Source organism: Nyctereutes procyonoides, unplaced genomic scaffold (genome assembly GCF_905146905.1).
Source record: "Nyctereutes procyonoides isolate TBG_1078 unplaced genomic scaffold, NYPRO_anot_genome, whole genome shotgun sequence".
In the NCBI taxonomy this organism is placed as follows: Eukaryota; Metazoa; Chordata; class Mammalia; order Carnivora; family Canidae; genus Nyctereutes; species Nyctereutes procyonoides.
This window is the reverse complement of record NW_026575120.1, coordinates 36,379,967-36,387,230: the sequence shown is the minus strand read 5'-3', so window position 1 is coordinate 36,387,230 and position 7,264 is coordinate 36,379,967.

Below are 7,264 nucleotides of genomic sequence, written 5' to 3'. Positions count from 1 at the left end.
AACACATCCAATCAGCATGTGAAACTCTTTTTCTCAAAGGTGTCAATTATCTTGACTTTGCTAAACCCAATGAGCAGTTCTGTCCTTATCCCACTTGACCTGCCAGCACCATTTAACCCGGTCAATAGAATTCTCTCTTTGAAACACTCCATCCCATCAACTCTGATCATTTTCTGCTACCCCTGTGGTCCTTCTACTTTCCTGGCTGCTCCTTCTCTGTCTCCTTGTTGGGTTTCTCTTCATTTCCCGTATCTGTGAACACTGGCATTTTTCAAGATTTATTCTTTGTATCTATTTTCTATCCACTTTCTATGGGGCCTCATCAGCCCCAAAGATTTCACTGCATTTTACATGCTGATAACATCTCAGTTAGTATGCCCTGCCAGGCCTCTTCCCAAATGCAGTGTTCCTGACTGAATGTTAGCCTTGTGCACATCAGTGTGAATCAACAGTGTTCACTGACCTCCTATCTCAAGAGAGTAAGTCCAACATTTTTAAAGCCACTTATAAGACGTTAATTATCAGCTTCCCTCTGTTTTCGAGTGTGCATGCTTTATGTAGAGACTGTTCTGTAGTATACATTTAGAAATGCACTTCTCTACCCCTATGCCCTCTGTTCTCTCTCTCTTCCTTCCTTCTAGCTGTCTTTGGTGATCACAATAACTTTATATATTTTTTTGTTCTGCTAATTAAACATTCAAAGCATTTATTGTATTCTCAGATGTTGGTAAGATTTAGTCTTAATTCCACAATTTGGATGAGAGTGTAAGGGTACTGGATCTAAGGTCTACCTAGACTCTAACCCCAACATCAACATTTATTTTTTATTTTTTATTTTTTAAATTTTTATTTATTTATTTGAGAGAGAGAGAGAGTAAGCAAGTGGGGGGAAGGGCAGAAGGAGAGGGAGAGAATAGACTCCCCACTGAGCATGGAGCTCCAGAGTGGGGATCCATGGGGGGCTTGACATGGGGTTCACCAACAGGCTCCACCCAGGGTTCTAGGCAGGGCTTCAGGTAGGGCTCAAACCCAGGACCCTGAGATCATGCCCTGAGCCAAAATCAAGAGCCAGCCACTTAACCTACTGAGCCCCAACCTCAACATCAACATCTGTACACTAACTGCTATTTGTTTTCCATATGTTTTATGATGTTTTGTTCCTTTGTTCATTCCTTCATTACTGGCCCCTTTTTGTTAAATATTTTGTAGTGCACTATTTAATGCTCTTGGCATTTCTTTATATATATTTTCTTAATGGCTGTGCCCCTTGGGATTATGACTAGCATTTTAATTTATAATAATATAATAATATGGTCCTGGTTAATATCAACTTAATTTCAATAGTTTACTAATTCTTTGCTTTTATATTGCTTCAACTTTATTCTCTCCTTCTAGAGGCTACAGCTCTCCTTCTGCCTGCCACTCTCCCTGCTTGTGTTATCTGTTTCTCTGTCAAATAAATAAATAAGTACATAAATACATAAATTAATTTTAAAAAGAAAAAAATTTGTTCTCAAACTTGAAATAAACTGTCATTTTTTTTCCCCATAGTGAAGAATTTTCCAGTAGCTGCTTAAACAGTATCTTTGGTGACTAACTTGTACTTATGCTTGGCTCTCTGCTAACTAATATTCATTTGATTCTCTAATTCACTGATTAGTTTGCTAGAGCTGCGGTAACAAACTACCACAGACTTTACTGTGTAAATAATAGAAGTTTATTCTCTCACAGTCCTGAGGGTTAGTAGTCTGAGATTTCGGTGTGGACCAGGTTGTTTCCTTCCAAGGTCCCTCTTCTTGACGTGTAATAGATGACTGTCTTCCCCTCTGTCTTCACATATTTATGTCTGTGTCCTAATCTCTTATAAGAACACCAGCTATATTGGTTAGGGCTACTCTGAATACCTCATATGGATATAATTACCTCTATAAAACCCCATCTCCAAAAAGCCCCCCTTTGAGGTATTACAGGACCATGATTTCAACACATAAACTTTGAGTGAACATAATTCAGTCCAACCCAGCTAATTACTTGCTTGTCAGACAATGAAACCTTATCACTTGGTATGTATGATCAACAACCACAAGTCAACTTGCTTAACATTTGCTTCTCAGGTACATGACTTGATATTTCAGAATAATCACATCTTTTGGAATATGGTTGAGGATTATATTGCCCCAGTTCTTACCTATCTACTAATACAGACTTCAGTTTAAAAATAAAACTGTTAACTATAGCAGTTTGCCATTTATGTGAATTATATATAAATGCCCTTCTAAACCCTCTTCAAACTGACATTATTTTCATGCTGTTTTAATCATTAATGAGATTATTTTTTCACAAAATGTTTATTTGATAATATTTAATGTTTAGTTGAGCAAAGTAAAGTTGCTATGATAATTAGAATTGAGTTTAAGCTTCAGATGAGTGTGTTTGGAAAGTACACAAATAGTAGAGGTTGTGCTCCTTGAGAAAAAGACATATACAAAGTGCGCTCACATTTACAGAGGCTTTCTTCCAGAAGATATTTCCAAATGGTGGCCATAAAAATAGAGTCCAAGCAGAAGGCTGCAGTCTTGCTGAATGTAAGCAACAGAGATTACCGTTACAGAAAAATAAGAGAACTGAGAATTGAGTTGGCATAGGGATGTGGAAGAGGAAGGAACTGTATTAAGAGGAGTCGGGGGTTTTCTTAGGCATTTCTTAGTCCTAAGTAAGGTACATGGATGCTGAAGCCTAATGCAGACCAGTGGCTGAGTTGCCAAAAGATGAGAAGAGCTGAGAGTAGCCGAACAGAAACTTCAGAAGTTGCAAAATGTTCAGGGAATTTTGGAGTTGCAATCTAGCTGGGATGTAGATCTCTTCATAAAGACCTTGGTGTAGGCACAGAAATAATGCCTGAGCAGTAAGGGTAAAACTGAAATAGATTAATTTTGACCAACTTAAAACAGAACCCCAAGAGAAACAAGGTGATCTTTAACCAATTTCCCTGCTTATTCAGAGAAAAACAAAATATATCAATAATATTTATAGAAGTATGACATAATCTACAGCTTCTAAAATACATCATTTAACACATGAAAAAGCAGGGAAAATTTATCAATTATCAAGAGGTAAAATAGTCAATAGTAGGGGTCCCAGATATAATAGATATTAAGGTTACAAATAAAAACTCAAATAATGATAATTTATGTCAAAGAAAAGGGAAACAAAAGTATAAATAATAAAAAAATGTAATATTTCAGTACAGTACTGGAATCTCAAAAAGAATCAAATATTCATCCTGAAACAGCAATATATAATAATTTGAAAAAACACAGGATGAATTTAACAGATGATTGCCCCCAGGGGAGATAAGAACCAATAAACTCACACTAAGATTAACAGAATACTATGAAATAAAAGTATAAAAAGCAAAATAATAGAAAAATTAAGTTGAGTCTGAAAGTTATAAAAGAGTGTGGTAGAAAACAATTCTAACATATACTCAAAAGAAAAGAAAAGCATAATGGGGAAAAATGCAAATTTTGAAGAAATTATTTCTAAGTATTTCCCAATCATGATGAAAGTATGCTCCCATGAATGCAGAAATCTCAGCAAATCACAGGCAGGATAAATTGATATAAAATATACTTGTATATACTATAGTAACATTTCTGAAAGCCAAAGATAGATATTTTTAATACTTAGAGAAAAAAATTCCATCCGTTATGATCAGAGAGCATTCCTGCAGCTAGAAAAAGGTATTTCTTAGGATTTCTTGCAGTGTAGACCTACTGGCAATAAAGACTCAAATTCATTTGTTTTCTTGTTGGTTTTATTTTTGTTTTTGTCTGGGAATATGTTTATTTCATCTGAGTTTTGGAAGAGCACTCTTCCACATGTAAAATTTTTGATTGGCAGCTATTTTTCAACACTTTAAAGATATTCTCTCAGTGTCCTCTGATTTCTGTAGATTCAACTGAGACGTTAGCTTCTCAATTAACTGCTTATTATAGTGTTCCCAATGGCAATGGGGGAAGGGTCCAGTTTCAAGAACATGTCTTTATTCTAATTTCCTGCCTTACATAAGCGAAGGCTCTATCTCTCATGGGCCAATTGCAGTCATTGCCACCTGGAATCCTGGGGATTGAAAGTGACCCGAAAGCCACGTGTTGGTTTACAATCTCACCACACAGTTGGTGGTTGTGCCTCATCTTGGTCCTATGAGAATTTTATTTATGCTCTTAAAGCCCAACTGTACTTTTAAAAATTATGGTTTTTAAAATATTTTATCCAGTATTTTTAGGTGCTTTATCAAAATATGATATTCAAGATAGTTACTCTGGTATATTGTTTGTTGTTTCTATCCTAGAAATCCTAAAACTAATTTATATAGAAAGGAAGCAAAATAATTACTATTTCTCTTTGCACAAAAGTTAGTGTAAACAGAGAGACACTATCATCACCCAAGGTCACTTTCAGCACCTACCTATAAACCTTGTTTCTCAACTAAACATTATTCCTTTTTATACTTCCCACTCCTAGTGTTATTTGATGGTACCCTCATCATTTCCTATTTCCGATGTCATTTCTTTATCTATTTGCAAATTATTTGATGTGTATCTCCATTTCTGTTTCCTTGTATTTTCCAATTTTACCATAATTTTTCTCTACATGATCAGATTATTTATAAACCTGCATTTAACTATTTCATAGATTTTTCATTTCTAAAATTGTGCTGTTCAAAAAACTTTGTATTTCTTCATTATATGCACAATACAGTTTCCTCAGTTGCATTTGAAAATTCAGATAAGCAAATAAAAGAAAAATCCTTTCTTTATTATCAATGTGAATTTTTTCTCAAATATTGGATATTATGCATATGGCATTAGTAATCTTCCTTTTTTCATGTAATATGAAATATAAATATATTACAAGTCAACAAATATACAATAAAACAATCCTAATTTTTAAGAAGATATTCTTTAGTATGCATGTTTTATTTAAATATATTTTATCTATATTCTAATATTGAAAATCTTAGATATTTCCAATCACAGTTAGGAGGTTATTCTATATGATGAGAATAAATCTGAAAGCACATGAGTATTTCTCTAAATTCCCCATTCGTATCTCTGGCTGGAGACCAACACGCAGCACAATTGCATAAAACATCACAACAGGGTAAGGAGGAGAACTGAGTGCTGGAGAAATCACATGGCTAGATGTACAAGCCTGAGGCAGCTCTCCTGACTCCTAGCTGCCTCCATATCTTCTGGAAGGGATTCAAATGATTCTACACGTCCCCAGATGGTGGTGATGGATTCAAATGCTAGAAAAGTAGGGTTATAACTTTCACAGGGAATCACCATGGTGCAGATGAAATAGCCTTGTCTCTGATGGCTTTAGGATGGTTCTGACCAGACTAGAATTCAAAATGAAACCCACAGCCAAATCCAAACCCATAACAAGGGCTAAGGTGTAGATGACCCACCATAGAAATACAATGGATGCTGACTAAATATAATAAGAGAACATACTTTCCACTGCCTTAAACTCCAGGATCAAAGGCTAGACAGGACCTGGGATAGTTTGAGAGAGGCTAAATCTCACAAATAATGGCCAGCCTTCACCAAGGATCTAACAAATCTCAAGGCGAGACAAATACATAGGCCAGGATGAAATAGGATGAGAAAGAGGCTCTTCCAAGCAGGCAAGACTAATTATCTATATTTAATAGAAAACTTGAAAGTTCATGTCATCCCAATGCACATATATAATTTCACCTTCCCCACTCCCCAAGTCTTTCACTGTTATTAATTAAGAATATTAAGCCAATCACAAAAGAATCAAAAAATTCTGTATTTTTGGATCAGCTATTTAGAAGAAAAAAACAGACTTGTGATCCTATGATATTTATGATTATTATTATCATCAGAATAATGCCAGTCTCCCTTATTAGACTGTAATCTCACATAGGTAGAAATTGCATATATTTGGCTCATTAGTGGATTACCAAAATCTAGCACAGTGTGAGGCACGTTGTAGGTCATAAGTAAGTGATAATTATGTAGGCAGCCTCTCAGGAGGTTAAGCTAAAGCATAACCAAATGCAGAGCATTCATAAGCCAACTTTCCCCAACAGAAGTTATTGAATAATGAAATAATAACATTCATGGAATATTTATTATAGCCCAAATTGTAGACAACTCAGCTCACCAGAAATATAATGGATAAACTGTGATATGTTTATGCAACATAATGCATATGAAAGAGTTAACGAAACAGAGCCACATGCAACAACCTGAGTGATTCTCACACAGTGAAAGAAGGCAAATAAAAATAATGCCCTCTGTGTGTGTGATACATGTGAAGGTAGGTGCATCTACATCTACATATATAAATTACATGCACCACTACAATAAGATATACATAAAATATTGCAATTCTGAATTATATTTATATATGTACTTTTAATTAATTAATTTAAAAAATTTCTTTTTTGAGAGAGAGCACGGGTGTGTGCACACCACAGACACTCAAGGTAGGGGCAGGGCAGAGGGCGAGGGAGAGAGAGAATCCCAAGCAGGATCCATGTACAGTGCAGATCCCAATGTGGGGCTCCATCCCACGACCCTGAGATCATGACCTGAGCCAAAAATGAAGAATCAGACACTGAACCAACCTAGCCACTTAGGCACTCCATCCACATACTTTTAAAATATTTATTATTTCTTTAGAGAATTGAGATTGTGAAAGAAAGTCATTTCATACTTCCTAAATTATTTGAAATCTTGCCATTTTCAATCATATAAAAGACTACATTTCGCAAAATTCCTGATTTTTTTTCTAGTATAGTAGATCTCATTTTCCATGGTCTCATTTATAAGTCATAGTCCTCATCCCTAAATGTATACAGCAGCTAATATTAATAATTACCATTTATTGAGCTTTTATTATGACTCATAGATTCTGTTAAGCATTTTGCACATAGTATTTCTGCTTAAAAACCTACATGCTAGGGACACCTGGGTGGCTCAGCAGTTGAGCATCTGCCTTCAGCCCAGGTCATGATCCCAGGGTCCTGGGATTGAGTCCCACATCGGGCTCCCTGCATGGAGCCTGCTTCTCCCTATGCCTGTGTCTCTGCCTCTCTCTGTGTGTCTCTCAAGAATAAATAAATAAAATCTTTAATTCTAACTTTAAAAAAAAAAGAAAAGAAAACCTACATGCTTAGTATTAATGAACTCATTTTATCCACAATAAAATCTAAATTCCAAAG